Below are 20508 nucleotides of genomic sequence, written 5' to 3' on the forward strand. Positions count from 1 at the left end.
CTACTGAATACAGAGGTGAAGAGACAGCATGAAAACATTCTACTGTAATACAGAGGTGCAGAGACAGCATGTAAACATTCTACTGAATACAGAGGTGCAGAGACAGCATGTAAACATTCTACTGTAATACAGAGGTGCAGAGACAGCATGTAAACATTCTACTGTAATACAGAGGTGCAGAGACAGCATGTAAACATTCTACTGTAATACAGAGCTGCAAAGACAGCATGTAAACATTCTACTGTAATACAGAGGTGCAGAGACAGCATGTAAACATTCTACTGTAATACAGAGGTGCAGAGACAGCATGTAAACATTCTACTGTAATACAGAGGTGCAGAGACAGCATGTAAACATTCTACTGTAATACAGAGGTGCAGAGACAGCATGTAAACATTCTACTGTAATACAGAGGTGCAGAGACAGCATGAAAACATTCTACTGTAATACAGAGGTGCAGAGACAGCATGAAAACATTCTTCTGTAATACAGAGGTGCAGAGACAGCATGTAAACATTCTACTGTAATACAGAGGTGCAGAGACAGCATGTAAACATTCTACTGAATACAGAGGTGCAGAGACAGCATGTAAACATTCTACTGTCATACAGAGGTGCAAAGACAGCATGAAAACATTCTACTGTAATACAGAGGTGCAAAGACAGCATGAAAACATTCTTCTGTAATACAGAGGTGCAGAGACAGCATGTAAACATTCTACTGTAATACAGAGGTGCAGAGACAGCATGTAAACATTCTACTGAATACAGAGGTGCAGAGACAGCATGTAAACATTCTACTGAATACAGAGGTGCAGAGACAGCATGTAAACATTCTACTGTCATACAGAGGTGCAAAGACAGCATGTAAACATTCTACTGAATACAGAGGTGCAGAGACAGCATGTAAACATTCTACTGTAATACAGAGGTGCAGAGACAGCATGTAAACATTCTACTGTAATACAGAGGTGCAGAGACAGCATGTAAACATTCTACTGTAATACAGAGGTGCAAAGACAGCATGTAAACATTCTACTGTAATACAGAGCTGCAAAGACAGCATGTAAACATTCTACTGTAATACAGAGCTGCAAAGACAGCATGTAAACACTCTACTGTAATACAAAGGTGCAGAGACAGCATGTAAACATTCTACTGTAATACAGAGGTGCAGAGACAGCATGTAAACATTCTACTGTAATACAGAGGTGCAAAGACAGCATGTAAACATTCTACTGAATACAGAGGTGCAGAGACAGCATTTAAACATTCTACTGTCATACAGAGGTGCAAAGACAGCATGTAAACATTCTACTGTAATACAGAGGTGCAAAGACAGCATGTAAATATTCTACTGTAATACAGAGCTGCAAAGACAGCATGTAAACATTCTACTGTAATACAGAGGTGCAGAGACAGCATGTAAACATTCTACTGAATACAGAGGTGCAGAGACAGCATTTAAACATTCTACTGAATACAGAGGTGCAGAGACAGCATGTAAACATTCTACTGTAATACAGAGGTGCAAAGACAGCATGTAAACATTCTACTAAATACAGAGGTGCAGAGACAGCATGTAAACATTCTACTGAATACAGAGGTGCAGAGACAGCATGTAAATATTCTACTGTAATACAGAGGTGCAGAGACAGCATGTAAACATTCTACTGTAATACAGAGGTGCAGAGACAGCATGTAAACATTCTACTGAATACAGAGGTGCAGAGACAGCATGAAAACATTCTACTGTAATACAGAGGTGCAGAGACAGCATGTAAACATTCTACTTAATACAGAGGTGCAGAGACAGCATGTAAACATTCTACTTAATACAGAGGTGCAGAGACAGCATGTAAACATTCTACTGAATACAGAGGTGCAGAGACAGCATGTAAACATTCTACTGTAATACAGAGGTGCAGAGACAGCATGTAAACATTCTACTGTAATACAGAGGTGCAAAGACAGCATGTAAACATTCTACTGAATACAGAGGTGCAGAGACAGCATGTAAACATTCTACTGTCATACAGAGGTGCAAAGACAGCATGTAAACATTCTACTGAATACAGAGGTGCAGAGACAGCATTTAAACATTCTACTGTCATACAGAGGTGCAAAGACAGCATGTAAACATTCTACTGTAATACAGAGGTGCAAAGACAGCATGTAAACATTCTACTGTAATACAGAGCTGCAAAGACAGCATGTAAACATTCTACTGTAATACAGAGGTGCAGAGACAGCATGTAAACATTCTACTGAATACAGAGGTGCAGAGACAGCATGTAAACATTCTACTGAATACAGAGGTGCAGAGACAGCATGTAAACATTCTACTGTAATACAGAGGTGCAAAGACAGCATGTAAACATTCTACTGAATACAGAGGTGCAGAGACAGCATGTAAACATTCTACTGTAATACAGAGGTGCAGAGACAGCATGTAAACATTCTACTGTAATACAGAGGTGCAGAGACAGCATTTAAACATTTTACTGAATACAGAGGTGCAGAGACAGCATGTAAACATTTTACTGAATACAGAGGTGCAGAGACAGCATGTAAACATTCTACTGTAATACAGAGGTGCAGAGACAGCATGTAAACATTATACTGAATACAGAGGTGCAGAGACAGCATGTAAACATTCTACTGTAATACAGAGGTGCAGAGACAGCATGTAAACATTCTACTGTAATACAGAGGTGCAGAGACAGCATGTAAACATTCTACTGTAATACAGAGGTGCAGAGACAGCATGAAAACATTCTTCTGTAATACAGAGGTGCAGAGACAGCATGTAAACATTCTACTGTAATACAGAGGTGCAGAGACAGCATGTAAACATTCTACTGTAATACAGAGGTGCAGAGACAGCATGTAAACATTCTACTTAATACAGAGGTGCAGAGACAGCATGTAAACATTCTACTGAATACAGAGGTGCAGAGACAGCATGTAAACATTCTACTGAATACAGAGGTGCAGAGACAGCATGTAAACATTCTACTGAATACAGAGGTGCAGAGACAGCATGTAAATATTCTACTGTAATACAGAGGTGCAGAGACAGCATGTAAATATTCTACTGTAATACAGAGGTGCAGAGACAGCATGTAAACATTCTACTGTAATACAGAGGTGCAGAGACAGCATGTAAACATTCTACTGTAATACAGAGGTGCAGAGACAGCATGAAAACATTCGACTCAATACAGAGGTGCAGAGACAGCATGTAAACATTCTACTGTAATACAGAGGTGCAAAGACAGCATGTAAATATTCTACTGTAATACAGAGCTGCAAAGACAGCATGTAAACATTCTACTGTAATACAGAGGTGCAGAGACAGCATGTAAACATTCTACTGAATACAGAGGTGCAGAGACAGCATTTAAACATTCTACTGAATACAGAGGTGCAGAGACAGCATGTAAACATTCTACTGTAATACAGAGGTGCAAAGACAGCATGTAAACATTCTACTGAATACAGAGGTGCAGAGACAGCATGTAAACATTCTACTGAATACAGAGGTGCAGAGACAGCATGTAAATATTCTACTGTAATACAGAGGTGCAGAGACAGCATGTAAACATTCTACTGTAATACAGAGGTGCAGAGACAGCATGAAAACATTCTTCTGTAATACAGAGGTGCAGAGACAGCATGAAAACATTCTACTGTAATACAGAGGTGCAGAGACAGCATGTAAACATTCTACTGTAATACAGAGGTGCAGAGACAGCATGTAAACATTCTACTTAATACAGAGGTGCAGAGACAGCATGTAAACATTCTACTGAATACAGAGGTGCAGAGACAGCATGTAAACATTCTACTGAATACAGAGGTGCAGAGACAGCATGTAAACATTCTACTGAATACAGAGGTGCAGAGACAGCATGTAAACATTCTACTGAATACAGAGGTGCAGAGACAGCATGTAAACATTCTACTGTAATACAGAGGTACAGAGACAGCATGTAAATATTCTACTGTAATACAGAGGTGCAGAGACAGCATGTAAACATTCTACTGTAATACAGAGGTGCAGAGACAGCATGTAAACATTCTACTGTAATACAGAGGTGCAGAGACAGCATGTAAACATTCTACTGTAATACAGAGGTGCAGAGACAGCATGTAAACATTCTACTGTAATACAGAGGTGCAGAGACAGCATGTAAACATTCTACTGAATACAGAGGTGCAAAGACAGCATGTAAACATTCTACTGTAATACAGAGGTGCAGAGACAGCATAAAAACATTCTACTGTAATACAGAGGTGCAGAGACAGCATGAAAAAATTCTTCTGTAATACAGAGGTGCAGAGACAGCATGAAAACATTCTACTGTAATACAGAGGTGCAGAGACAGCATGAAAACATTCTACTTAATACAGAGGTGCAGAGACAGCATGTAAACATTCTACTTAATACAGAGGTGCAGAGACAGCATGTAAACATTCTACTGAATACAGAGGTGCAGAGACAGCATGTAAACATTCTACTGTAATACAGAGGTGCAGAGACAGCATGTAAACATTCTACTGTAATACAGACGTGCAAAGACAGCATGTAAACATTCTACTGAATACAGAGGTGCAGAGACAGCATGTAAACATTCTACTGTCATACAGAGGTGCAAAGACAGCATGTAAACATTCTACTGAATACAGAGGTGCAGAGACAGCATTTAAACATTCTACTGTCATACAGAGGTGCAAAGACAGCATGTAAACATTCTACTGTAATACAGAGGTGCAAAGACAGCATGTAAACATTCTACTGTAATACAGAGCTGCAAAGACAGCATGTAAACATTCTACTGTAATACAGAGGTGCAGAGACAGCATGTAAACATTCTACTGAATACAGAGGTGCAGAGACAGCATGTAAACATTCTACTGAATACAGAGGTGCAGAGACAGCATGTAAACATTCTACTGTAATACAGAGGTGCAAAGACAGCATGTAAACATTCTACTGAATACAGAGGTGCAGAGACAGCATGTAAACATTCTACTGTAATACAGAGGTGCAGAGACAGCATGAAAACATTCTACTCAATACAGAGGTGCAGAGACAGCATGTAAACATTCTACTGTAATACAGAGGTGCAGAGACAGCATTTAAACATTTTACTGAATACAGAGGTGCAGAGACAGCATGTAAACATTTTACTGAATACAGAGGTGCAGAGACAGCATGTAAACATTCTACTGTAATACAGAGGTGCAGAGACAGCATGTAAACATTATACTGAATACAGAGGTGCAGAGACAGCATGTAAACATTCTACTGTAATACAGAGGTGCAGAGACAGCATGTAAACATTCTACTGTAATACAGAGGTGCAGAGACAGCATGTAAACATTCTACTGTAATACAGAGGTGCAGAGACAGCATGAAAACATTCTTCTGTAATACAGAGGTGCAGAGACAGCATGTAAACATTCTACTGTAATACAGAGGTGCAGAGACAGCATGTAAACATTCTACTGTAATACAGAGGTGCAGAGACAGCATGTAAACATTCTACTTAATACAGAGGTGCAGAGACAGCATGTAAACATTCTACTGAATACAGAGGTGCAGAGACAGCATGTAAACATTCTACTGAATACAGAGGTGCAGAGACAGCATGTAAACATTCTACTGAATACAGAGGTGCAGAGACAGCATGTAAATATTCTACTGTAATACAGAGGTGCAGAGACAGCATGTAAATATTCTACTGTAATACAGAGGTGCAGAGACAGCATGTAAACATTCTACTGTAATACAGAGGTGCAGAGACAGCATGTAAACATTCTACTGTAATACAGAGGTGCAGAGACAGCATGTAAACATTCTACTGTAATACAGAGGTGCAGAGACAGCATGTAAACATTCTACTGAATACAGAGGTGCAAAGACAGCATGTAAACATTCTACTGTAATACAGAGGTGCAGAGACAGCATAAAAACATTCTACTGTAATACAGAGGTGCAGAGACAGCATGAAAAAATTCTTCTGTAATACAGAGGTGCAGAGACAGCATGAAAACATTCTACTGTAATACAGAGGTGCAGAGACAGCATGAAAAAATTCTTCTGTAATACAGAGGTGCAGAGACAGCATGAAAACATTATACTGTAATACAGAGGTGCAAAGACAGCATGTAAACATTCTACTGTCATACAGAGGTGCAAAGACAGCATGTAAACATTCTACTGTAATACAGAGCTGCAAAGACAGCATGTAAACATTCTACTGTAATACAGAGGTTCAGAGACAGCATGTAAACATTCTTCTGTAATACAGAGGTGCAGAGACAGCATGAAAACATTATACTGTAATACAGAGGTGCAAAGACAGCATGTAAACATTCTACTGTCATACAGAGGTGCAAAGACAGCATGTAAACATTCTACTGTCATACAGAGGTGCAAAGACAGCATGTAAACATTCTACTGTAATACAGAGCTGCAAAGACAGCATGTAAACATTCTACTGTAATACAGAGGTTCAGAGACAGCATGTAAACATTCTACTGAATACAGAGGTGCAAAGACAGCATGTAAACATTCTACTGTAATACAGAGGTGCAGAGACAGCATGTAAACATTCTACTGTAATACAGAGGTGCAAAGACAGCATTTAAACATTCTACTGTCATACAGAGGTGCAAAGACAGCATGTAAACATTCTACTGTAATACAGAGGTGCAAAGACAGCATGTAAACATTCTACTGTAATACAGAGGTGCAAAGACAGCATGTAAACATTCTACTGTAATACAGAGGTGCAGAGACAGCATGTAAACATTCTACTGAATACAGAGGTGCAGAGACAGCATGAAAACATTCTACTGAATACAGAGGTGCAGAGACAGCATGTAAACATTCTACTGTAATACAGAGGTGCAGAGACAGCATTTAAACATTTTACTGAATACAGAGGTGCAGAGACAGCATGTAAACATTTTACTGAATACAGAGGTGCAGAGACAGCATGTAAACATTCTACTGTAATACAGAGGTGCAGAGACAGCATGTAAACATTATACTGAATACAGAGGTGCAGAGACAGCATGTAAACATTCTACTGTAATACAGAGGTGCAGAGACAGCATGTAAACATTCTACTGTAATACAGAGGTGCAGAGACAGCATGTAAACATTCTACTGTAATACAGAGGTGCAGAGACAGCATGAAAACATTCTTCTGTAATACAGAGGTGCAGAGACAGCATGTAAACATTCTACTGTAATACAGAGGTGCAGAGACAGCATGTAAACATTCTACTGTAATACAGAGGTGCAGAGACAGCATGTAAACATTCTACTTAATACAGAGGTGCAGAGACAGCATGTAAACATTCTACTGAATACAGAGGTGCAGAGACAGCATGTAAACATTCTACTGAATACAGAGGTGCAGAGACAGCATGTAAACATTCTACTGAATACAGAGGTGCAGATACAGCATGTAAATATTCTACTGTAATACAGAGGTGCAGAGACAGCATGAAAACATTCTACTGTAATACAGAGGTGCAGAGACAGCATGTAAATATTCTACTGTAATACAGAGGTGCAGAGACAGCATGAAAACATTATACTGTAATACAGAGGTGCAAAGACAGCATGTAAACATTCTACTGTCATACAGAGGTGCAAAGACAGCATGTAAACATTCTACTGTAATACAGAGCTGCAAAGACAGCATGTAAACATTCTACTGTAATACAGAGGTTCAGAGACAGCATGTAAACATTCTTCTGTAATACAGAGGTGCAGAGACAGCATGAAAACATTATACTGTAATACAGAGGTGCAAAGACAGCATGTAAACATTCTACTGTCATACAGAGGTGCAAAGACAGCATGTAAACATTCTACTGTCATACAGAGGTGCAAAGACAGCATGTAAACATTCTACTGTAATACAGAGCTGCAAAGACAGCATGTAAACATTCTACTGTAATACAGAGGTTCAGAGACAGCATGTAAACATTCTACTGAATACAGAGGTGCAAAGACAGCATGTAAACATTCTACTGTAATACAGAGGTGCAGAGACAGCATGTAAACATTCTACTGTAATACAGAGGTGCAAAGACAGCATTTAAACATTCTACTGTCATACAGAGGTGCAAAGACAGCATGTAAACATTCTACTGTAATACAGAGGTGCAAAGACAGCATGTAAACATTCTACTGTAATACAGAGGTGCAAAGACAGCATGTAAACATTCTACTGTAATACAGAGGTGCAGAGACAGCATGTAAACATTCTACTGAATACAGAGGTGCAGAGACAGCATGAAAACATTCTACTGAATACAGAGGTGCAGAGACAGCATGTAAACATTCTACTGTAATACAGAGGTGCAGAGACAGCATTTAAACATTTTACTGAATACAGAGGTGCAGAGACAGCATGTAAACATTTTACTGAATACAGAGGTGCAGAGACAGCATGTAAACATTCTACTGTAATACAGAGGTGCAGAGACAGCATGTAAACATTATACTGAATACAGAGGTGCAGAGACAGCATGTAAACATTCTACTGTAATACAGAGGTGCAGAGACAGCATGTAAACATTCTACTGTAATACAGAGGTGCAGAGACAGCATGTAAACATTCTACTGTAATACAGAGGTGCAGAGACAGCATGAAAACATTCTTCTGTAATACAGAGGTGCAGAGACAGCATGTAAACATTCTACTGTAATACAGAGGTGCAGAGACAGCATGTAAACATTCTACTGTAATACAGAGGTGCAGAGACAGCATGTAAACATTCTACTTAATACAGAGGTGCAGAGACAGCATGTAAACATTCTACTGAATACAGAGGTGCAGAGACAGCATGTAAACATTCTACTGAATACAGAGGTGCAGAGACAGCATGTAAACATTCTACTGAATACAGAGGTGCAGAGACAGCATGTAAATATTCTACTGTAATACAGAGGTGCAGAGACAGCATGTAAATATTCTACTGTAATACAGAGGTGCAGAGACAGCATGTAAACATTCTACTGTAATACAGAGGTGCAGAGACAGCATGTAAACATTCTACTGTAATACAGAGGTGCAGAGACAGCATGTAAACATTCTACTGTAATACAGAGGTGCAGAGACAGCATGTAAACATTCTACTGAATACAGAGGTGCAAAGACAGCATGTAAACATTCTACTGTAATACAGAGGTGCAGAGACAGCATAAAAACATTCTACTGTAATACAGAGGTGCAGAGACAGCATGAAAAAATTCTTCTGTAATACAGAGGTGCAGAGACAGCATGAAAACATTCTACTGTAATACAGAGGTGCAGAGACAGCATGAAAAAATTCTTCTGTAATACAGAGGTGCAGAGACAGCATGAAAACATTATACTGTAATACAGAGGTGCAAAGACAGCATGTAAACATTCTACTGTCATACAGAGGTGCAAAGACAGCATGTAAACATTCTACTGTCATACAGAGGTGCAAAGACAGCATGTAAACATTCTACTGTAATACAGAGCTGCAAAGACAGCATGTAAACATTCTACTGTAATACAGAGGTTCAGAGACAGCATGTAAACATTCTACTGAATACAGAGGTGCAAAGACAGCATGTAAACATTCTACTGTAATACAGAGGTGCAGAGACAGCATGTAAACATTCTACTGTAATACAGAGGTGCAAAGACAGCATTTAAACATTCTACTGTCATACAGAGGTGCAAAGACAGCATGTAAACATTCTACTGTAATACAGAGGTGCAAAGACAGCATGTAAACATTCTACTGTAATACAGAGGTGCAAAGACAGCATGTAAACATTCTACTGTAATACAGAGGTGCAGAGACAGCATGTAAACATTCTACTGAATACAGAGGTGCAGAGACAGCATGTAAACATTCTACTGAATACAGAGGTGCAGAGACAGCATGTAAACATTCTACTGTAATACAGAGGTGCAAAGACAGCATGTAAACATTCTACTGAATACAGAGGTGCAGAGACAGCATGTAAATATTCTACTGTAATACAGAGGTGCAGAGACAGCATGTAAACATTCTACTGTAATACAGAGGTGCAGAGACAGCATGAAAACATTCTACTCAATACAGAGGTGCAGAGACAGCATGTAAACATTCTACTTAATACAGAGGTGCAGAGACAGCATGTAAACATTCTACTGAATACAGAGGTGCAGAGACAGCATGTAAACATTCTACTGAATACAGAGGTGCAGAGACAGCATGTAAATATTCTACTGTAATACAGAGGTACAGAGACAGCATGTAAATATTCTACTGTAATACAGAGGTGCAGAGACAGCATGTAAACATTCTACTGTAATACAGAGGTGCAGAGACAGCATGTAAACATTCTACTGTAATACAGAGGTGCAGAGACAGCATGTAAACATTCTACTGTAATACAGAGGTGCAGAGACAGCATGTAAACATTCTACTGAATACAGAGGTGCAAAGACAGCATGTAAACATTCTAGTGTAATACAGAGGTGCAGAGACAGCATAAAAACATTCTAGTGTAATACAGAGGTGCAGAGACAGCATGAAAAAATTCTTCTGTAATACAGAGGTGCAGAGACAGCATGAAAACATTCTACTGTAATACAGAGGTGCAGAGACAGCATGAAAACATTCTACTTAATACAGAGGTGCAGAGACAGCATGTAAACATTCTACTGAATACAGAGGTGCAAAGACAGCATGTAAACATTCTACTGTAATACAGAGGTGCAGAGACAGCATGTAAACATTCTACTGTAATACAGAGGTGCAAAGACAGCATGTAAACATTCTACTGTAATACAGAGCTGCAAAGACAGCATGTAAACATTCTACTGTAATACAGAGCTGCAAAGACAGCATGTAAACACTCTACTGTAATACAAAGGTGCAGAGACAGCATGTAAACACTCTACTGTAATACAAAGGTGCAGAGACAGCATGTAAACATTCTACTGTAATACAGAGGTGCAGAGACAGCATGTAAACATTCTACTGTAATACAGAGGTGCAAAGACAGCATGTAAACATTCTACTGAATACAGAGGTGCAGAGACAGCATGTAAACATTCTACTGAATACAGAGGTGCAGAGACAGCATGTAAACATTCTACTGTAATACAGAGGTGCAAAGACAGCATGTAAACATTCTACTGAATACAGAGGTGCAGAGACAGCATGTAAACATTCTACTGTAATACAGAGGTGCAGAGACAGCATGAAAACATTCTACTCAATACAGAGGTGCAGAGACAGCATGTAAACATTCTACTGTAATACAGAGGTGCAGAGACAGCATGTAAACATTTTACTGAATACAGAGGTGCAGAGACAGCATGTAAACATTTTACTGAATACAGAGGTGCAGAGACAGCATGTAAACATTCTACTGTAATACAGAGGTGCAGAGACAGCATGTAAACATTATACTGAATACAGAGGTGCAGAGACAGCATGTAAACATTCTACTGTAATACAGAGGTGCAGAGACAGCATGTAAACATTCTACTGTAATACAGAGGTGCAGAGACAGCATGTAAACATTCTACTGTAATACAGAGGTGCAGAGACAGCATGAAAACATTCTTCTGTAATACAGAGGTGCAGAGACAGCATGTAAACATTCTACTGTAATACAGAGGTGCAGAGACAGCATGTAAACATTCTACTGTAATACAGAGGTGCAGAGACAGCATGTAAACATTCTACTGAATACAGAGGTGCAGAGACAGCATGTAAACATTCTACTGAATACAGAGGTGCAGAGACAGCATGTAAACATTCTACTGAATACAGAGGTGCAGAGACAGCATGTAAACATTCTACTGAATACAGAGGTGCAGAGACAGCATGTAAATATTCTACTGTAATACAGAGGTACAGAGACAGCATGTAAATATTCTACTGTAATACAGAGGTGCAGAGACAGCATGTAAACATTCTACTGTAATACAGAGGTGCAGAGACAGCATGTAAACATTCTACTGTAATACAGAGGTGCAGAGACAGCATGTAAACATTCTACTGAATACAGAGGTGCAAAGACAGCATGTAAACATTCTACTGTAATACAGAGGTGCAGAGACAGCATAAAAACATTCTACTGTAATACAGAGGTGCAGAGACAGCATGAAAAAATTCTTCTGTAATACAGAGGTGCAGAGACAGCATGAAAACATTCTACTGTAATACAGAGGTGCAGAGACAGCATGAAAAAATTCTTCTGTAATACAGAGGTGCAGAGACAGCATGAAAACATTATACTGTAATACAGAGGTGCAAAGACAGCATGTAAACATTCTACTGTCATACAGAGGTGCAAAGACAGCATGTAAACATTCTACTGTAATACAGAGCTGCAAAGACAGCATGTAAACATTCTACTGTAATACAGAGGTTCAGAGACAGCATGTAAACATTCTTCTGTAATACAGAGGTGCAGAGACAGCATGAAAACATTATACTGTAATACAGAGGTGCAAAGACAGCATGTAAACATTCTACTGTCATACAGAGGTGCAAAGACAGCATGTAAACATTCTACTGTCATACAGAGGTGCAAAGACAGCATGTAAACATTCTACTGTAATACAGAGCTGCAAAGACAGCATGTAAACATTCTACTGTAATACAGAGGTGCAGAGACAGCATGTAAACATTCTACTGAATACAGAGGTTCAGAGACAGCATGTAAACATTCTACTGAATACAGAGGTGCAAAGACAGCATGTAAACATTCTACTGTAATACAGAGGTGCAGAGACAGCATGTAAACATTCTACTGTAATACAGAGGTGCAAAGACAGCATGTAAACATTCTACTGTAATACAGAGGTGCAAAGACAGCATGAAAACATTCTACTGAATACAGAGGTGCAGAGACAGCATGTAAATATTCTACTGTAATACAGAGGTGCAGAGACAGCATGTAAACATTCTACTGTAATACAGAGGTGCAGAGACAGCATGAAAACATTCTACTCAATACAGAGGTGCAGAGACAGCATGTAAACATTCTACTGAATACAGAGGTGCAGAGACAGCATGTAAACATTCTACTGTAATACAGAGGTGCAAAGACAGCATGTAAACATTCTACTGAATACAGAGGTGCAGAGACAGCATGTAAATATTCTACTGTAATACAGAGGTGCAGAGACAGCATGTAAACATTCTACTGTAATACAGAGGTGCAGAGACAGCATGAAAACATTCTACTCAATACAGAGGTGCAGAGACAGCATGTAAACATTCTACTGTAATACAGAGGTGCAGAGACAGCATGTAAACATTTTACTGAATACAGAGGTGCAGAGACAGCATGTAAACATTCTACTGTAATACAGAGGTGCAGAGACAGCATGTAAACATTCTACTGAATACAGAGGTGCAGAGACAGCATGTAAACATTCTACTGTAATACAGAGGTGCAGAGACAGCATGTAAACATTCTACTGAATACAGAGGTGCAGAGACAGCATGTAAACATTCTACTGTAATACAGAGGTGCAGAGACAGCATGTAAATATTCTACTGTAATACAGAGGTGCAGAGACAGCATGTAAACATTCTACTGTAATACAGAGGTGCAGAGACAGCATAAAAACATTCTACTGTAATACAGAGGTGCAGAGACAGCATAAAAACATTCTACTGTAATACAGAGGTGCAGAGACAGCATGAAAACATTCTACTGTAATACAGAGGTGCAGAGACAGCATGAAAACATTCTTCTGTAATACAGAGGTGCAGAGACAGCATGAAAACATTCTACTGTAATGCAGAGGTGCAGAGACAGCATGTAAACATTCTACTGTAATACAGAGGTGCAGAGACAGCATGTAAACATTCTACTGAATACAGAGGTGCAGAGACAGCATGTAAACATTCTACTGAATACAGAGGTGCAGAGACAGCATGTTAACATTCTACTGTAATACAGAGGTGCAGAGACAGCATGAAAACATTCTACTGTAATACAGAGGTGCAGAGACAGCATGTAAACATTCTACTGTAATACAGAGTTGCAAAGACAGCATGTAAACATTCTACTGAATACAGAGGTGCAGAGACAGCATGTAAACATTCTACTGTAATACAGAGGTGCAGAGACAGTATGTAAATATTCTACTGTAATACAGAGGTGCAGAGACAGCATGTAAACATTCTACTGTAATACAGAGGTGCAGAGACAGCATGTAAACATTCTACTGTAATACAGAGGTGCAGAGACAGCATGAAAACATTCTTCTGTAATACAGAGGTGCAGAGACAGCATGTAAACATTCTACTGTAATACAGAGGTGCAGAGACAGCATGTAAACATTCTACTGTAATACAGAGGTGCAGAGACAGCATGTAAACATTCTACTGAATACAGAGGTGCAGAGACAGCATGTAAACATTCTACTGAATACAGAGGTGCAGAGACAGCATGTAAACATTCTACTGAATACAGAGGTGCAGAGACAGCATGTAAACATTCTACTGAATACAGAGGTGCAGAGACAGCATGTAAATATTCTACTGTAATACAGAGGTACAGAGACAGCATGTAAATATTCTACTGTAATACAGAGGTGCAGAGACAGCATGTAAACATTCTACTGTAATACAGAGGTGCAGAGACAGCATGTAAACATTCTACTGTAATACAGAGGTGCAGAGACAGCATGTAAACATTCTACTGAATACAGAGGTGCAAAGACAGCATGTAAACATTCTACTGTAATACAGAGGTGCAGAGACAGCATAAAAACATTCTACTGTAATACAGAGGTGCAGAGACAGCATGAAAACATTCTTCTGTAATACAGAGGTGCAGAGACAGCATGAAAACATTCTACTGTAATACAGAGGTGCAGAGACAGCATGAAAAAATTCTTCTGTAATACAGAGGTGCAGAGACAGCATGAAAACATTATACTGTAATACAGAGGTGCAAAGACAGCATGTAAACATTCTACTGTCATACAGAGGTGCAAAGACAGCATGTAAACATTCTACTGTAATACAGAGCTGCAAAGACAGCATGTAAACATTCTACTGTAATACAGAGGTTCAGAGACAGCATGTAAACATTCTTCTGTAATACAGAGGTGCAGAGACAGCATGAAAACATTATACTGTAATACAGAGGTGCAAAGACAGCATGTAAACATTCTACTGTCATACAGAGGTGCAAAGACAGCATGTAAACATTCTACTGTCATACAGAGGTGCAAAGACAGCATGTAAACATTCTACTGTAATACAGAGCTGCAAAGACAGCATGTAAACATTCTACTGTAATACAGAGGTGCAGAGACAGCATGTAAACATTCTACTGAATACAGAGGTTCAGAGACAGCATGTAAACATTCTACTGAATACAGAGGTGCAAAGACAGCATGTAAACATTCTACTGTAATACAGAGGTGCAGAGACAGCATGTAAACATTCTACTGTAATACAGAGGTGCAAAGACAGCATTTAAACATTCTACTGTCATACAGAGGTGCAAAGACAGCATGTAAACATTCTACTGTAATACAGAGGTGCAAAGACAGCATGAAAACATTCTACTGAATACAGAGGTGCAGAGACAGCATGTAAATATTCTACTGTAATACAGAGGTGCAGAGACAGCATGTAAACATTCTACTGTAATACAGAGGTGCAGAGACAGCATGAAAACATTCTACTCAATACAGAGGTGCAGAGACAGCATGTAAACATTTTACTGAATACAGAGGTGCAGAGACAGCATGTAAACATTCTACTGAATACAGAGGTGCAGAGACAGCATGTAAACATTCTACTGTAATACAGAGGTGCAAAGACAGCATGTAAACATTCTACTGAATACAGAGGTGCAGAGACAGCATGTAAATATTCTACTGTAATACAGAGGTGCAGAGACAGCATGTAAACATTCTACTGTAATACAGAGGTGCAGAGACAGCATGAAAACATTCTACTCAATACAGAGGTGCAGAGACAGCATGTAAACATTCTACTGTAATACAGAGGTGCAGAGACAGCATGTAAACATTTTACTGAATACAGAGGTGCAGAGACAGCATGTAAACATTCTACTGTAATACAGAGGTGCAGAGACAGCATGTAAACATTCTACTGAATACAGAGGTGCAGAGACAGCATGTAAACATTCTTCTGTAATACAGAGGTGCAGAGACAGCATGAAAACATTCTACTGTAATACAGAGGTGCAGAGACAGCATGTAAACATTCTACTGTAATACAGAGGTGCAGAGACAGTATGTAAATATTCTACTGTAATACAGAGGTGCAGAGACAGCATGTAAACATTCTACTGTAATACAGAGGTGCAGAGACAGCATAAAAACATTCTACTGTAATACAGAGGTGCAGAGACAGCATAAAAACATTCTACTGTAATACAGAGGTGCAGAGACAGCATGAAAACATTCTACTGTAATACAGAGGTGCAGAGACAGCATGAAAACATTCTTCTGTAATACAGAGGTGCAGAGACAGCATGAAAACATTCTACTGTAATGCAGAGGTGCAGAGACAGCATGTAAACATTCTACTGTAATACAGAGGTGCAGAGACAGCATGTAAACATTCTACTGAATACAGAGGTGCAGAGACAGCATGTAAACATTCTACTGAATACAGAGGTGCAGAGACAGCATGTTAACATTCTACTGTAATACAGAGGTGCAGAGACAGCATGAAAACATTCTACTGTAATACAGAGGTGCAGAGACAGCATGTAAACATTCTACTGTAATACAGAGTTGCAAAGACAGCATGTAAACATTCTACTGAATACAGAGGTGCAGAGACAGCATGTAAACATTCTACTGTAATACAGAGGTGCAGAGACAGTATGTAAATATTCTACTGTAATACAGAGGTGCAGAGACAGCATGTAAACATTCTACTGTAATACAGAGGTGCAGAGACAGCATAAAAACATTCTACTGTAACACAGAGGTGCAGAGACAGCATGAAAACATTCTTCTGTAATACAGAGGTGCAGAGACAGCATGAAAACATTCTACTGTAATACAGAGGTGCAGAGACAGCATGTAAACATTCTACTGTAATACAGAGGTGCAGAGACAGCATGTAAACATTCTACTTAATACAGAGGTGCAGAGACAGCATGTAAACATTCTACTGTAATACAGAGCTGCAGAGACAGGATGAAAACATTCGACTGAATACAGAGGTGCAGAGACAGCATGTAAACATTCTACTGAATACAGAGGTGCAGAGACAGCATGTAAACATTCTACTGTAATACAGAGGTGCAAAGACAGCATGTAAACATTCTACTGAATACAGAGGTGCAGAGACAGCATGAAAACATTCTACTGTAATACAGAGCTGCAAAGACAGCATGTAAACATTCTACTGTAATACAGAGCTGCAAAGACAGCATGTAAACATTCTACTGTAATACAGAGGTGCAGAGACAGCATGTAAACATTCTACTGTAATACAGAGGTGCAGAGACAGCATGTAAACATTCTACTGTAATACAGAGTTGCAAAGACAGCATGTAAACATTCTACTGTAATACAGAGGTGCAGAGACAGCATGTAAACATTCTACTGTCATACAGAGGTGCAGAGACAGCATGTAAACATTCTACTGAATACAGAGGTGCAGAGACAGCATGAAAACATTCTACTGTAATACAGAGGTGCAGAGACAGCATGAAAACATTCTACTGAATACAGAGGTGAAGAGACAGCATGTAAACATTCTACTGTAATACAGAGGTGCAGAGACAGCATGTAAACATTCTACTGTAATACAGAGGTGCAGAGACAGCATGTAAACATTCTACTGTAATACAGAGGTGCAGAGACAGCATGTAAACATTCTACTGAATACAGAGGTGCAGAGACAGCATGTAAACATTCTACTGAATACAGAGGTGCAGAGACAGCATGTAAACATTCTACTGAATACAGAGGTGCAGAGACAGCATGTAAACATTCTACTTTAATAGAGAGGTGCAGAGACAGCATGTGAACATTCTACTGTAATACAGAGGTGCAGAGACAGCATGTAAACATTCGACTGAATACAGAGGTGCAGAGACAGCATGTAAATATTCTACTGTAATACAGAGGTGCAGAGACAGCATGTAAACATTCTACTGTAATACAGAGGTGCAGAGACAGCATGAAAACATTCTACTCAATACAGAGGTGCAGAGACAGCATGTAAACATTCTACTGTAATACAGAGGTGCAGAGACAGCATGTAAACATTTTACTGAATACAGAGGTGCAGAGACAGCATGTAAACATTCTACTGTAATACAGAGGTGCAGAGACAGCATGTAAACATTCTACTTAATACAGAGGTGCAGAGACAGCATGTAAACATTCTACTGTAATACAGAGGTGCAGAGACAGCATGTAAACATTCTACTGAATACAGAGGTGCAGAGACAGCATGTAAACATTCTACTGAATACAGAGGTGCAGAGACAGCATGTAAATATTCTACTGTAATACAGAGGTGCAGAGACAGCATGTAAATATTCTACTGTAATACAGAGGTGCAGAGACAGCATGTAAACATTCTACTGTAATACAGAGGTGCAAAGACAGCATGTAAACATTCTACTGAATACAGAGGTGCAGAGACAGCATGAAAACATTCTACTGTAATACAGAGGTGCAGAGACAGCATGAAAACATTCTACTGAATACAGAGGTGAAGAGACAGCATGTAAACATTCTACTGTAATACAGAGGTGCAGAGACAGCATGTAAACATTCTACTGTAATACAGAGGTGCAGAGACAGCATGTAAACATTCTACTGTAATACAGAGGTGCAGAGACAGCATGTAAACATTCTACTGAATACAGAGGTGCAGAGACAGCATGTAAACATTCTACTAAATACAGAGGTGCAGAGACAGCATGTAAACATTCTACTGAATACAGAGGTGCAGAGACAGCATGTAAACATTCTACTGTAATACAGAGGTGCAGAGACAGCATGTAAACATTCTACTGTAATACAGAGGTGCAGAGACAGCATGAAAACATTCTACTGTAATACAGAGGTGCAGAGACAGGATGAAAACATTCGACTGAATACAGAGGTGCAGAGACAGCATGTAAACATTCTACTGAATACAGAGGTGCAGAGACAGCATGTAAACATTCTACTGTAATACAGAGGTGCAAAGACAGCATGTAAACATTCTACTGTAATACAGAGCTGCAAAGACAGCATGTAAACACTCTACTGTAATACAAAGGTGCAGAGACAGCATGTAAACATTCTACTGTAATACAGAGGTGCAGAGACAGCATGTAAACATTCTACTGTAATACAGAGGTGCAGAGACAGCATTTAAACATTCTACTGTCATACAGAGGTGCAAAGACAGCATGTAAACATTCTACTGTAATACAGAGGTGCAAAGACAGCATGTAAACATTCTACTGTAATACAGAGGTGCAGAGACAGCATGTAAACATTCTACTGTAATACAGAGGTGCAGAGACAGCATGAAAACATTCTACTCAATACAGAGGTGCAGAGACAGCATGTAAACATTCTACTGTAATACAGAGGTGCAGAGACAGCATGTAAACATTCTACTGTAATACAGAGGTGCAGAGACAGCATAAAAACATTCTACTGTAATACAGAGGTGCAGAGACAGCATGAAAACATTCTTCTGTAATACAGAGGTGCAGAGACAGCATGAAAACATTCTACTGTAATACAGAGGTGCAGAGACAGCATGAAAACATTCTACTCAATACAGAGGTGCAGAGACAGCATGTAAACATTCTACTGTAATACAGAGGTGCAGAGACAGCATGTAAACATTCTACTGTAATACAGAGGTGCAGAGACAGCATGTAAACATTCTACTTAATACAGAGGTGCAGAGACAGCATGTAAACATTCTACTGAATACAGAGGTGCAGAGACAGCATGTAAACATTCTACTGTAATACAGAGGTGCAGAGACAGCATGAAAACATTCTACTGTAATACAGAGGTGCAGAGACAGCATGTAAACATTCTACTGTAATACAGAGGTGCAGAGACAGCATGTAAACATTCTACTGTAATACAGAGTTGCAAAGACAGCATGTAAACATTCTACTGTAATACAGAGGTGCAGAGACAGCATGTAAACATTCTACTGTAATACAGAGGTGCAAAGACAGCATGTAAACATTCTACTGTAATACAGAGGTGCAGAGACAGCATGTAAACATTCTACTGTAATACAGAGGTGCAAAGACAGCATGTAAACATTCTACTGAATACAGAGGTGCAGAGACAGCATGTAAACATTCTACTGTAATACAGAGGTGCAGAGACAGCATGTAAACATTCTACTGTAATACAGAGGTGCAGAGACAGCATGAAAACATTCTACTCAATACAGAGGTGCAGAGACAGCATGTAAACATTTTACTGAATACAGAGGTGCAGAGACA

This window comes from Silurus aristotelis (assembly GCF_946808225.1).
Source record: "Silurus aristotelis genome assembly, chromosome: 5".
Classification (NCBI taxonomy): Eukaryota; Metazoa; Chordata; class Actinopteri; order Siluriformes; family Siluridae; genus Silurus; species Silurus aristotelis.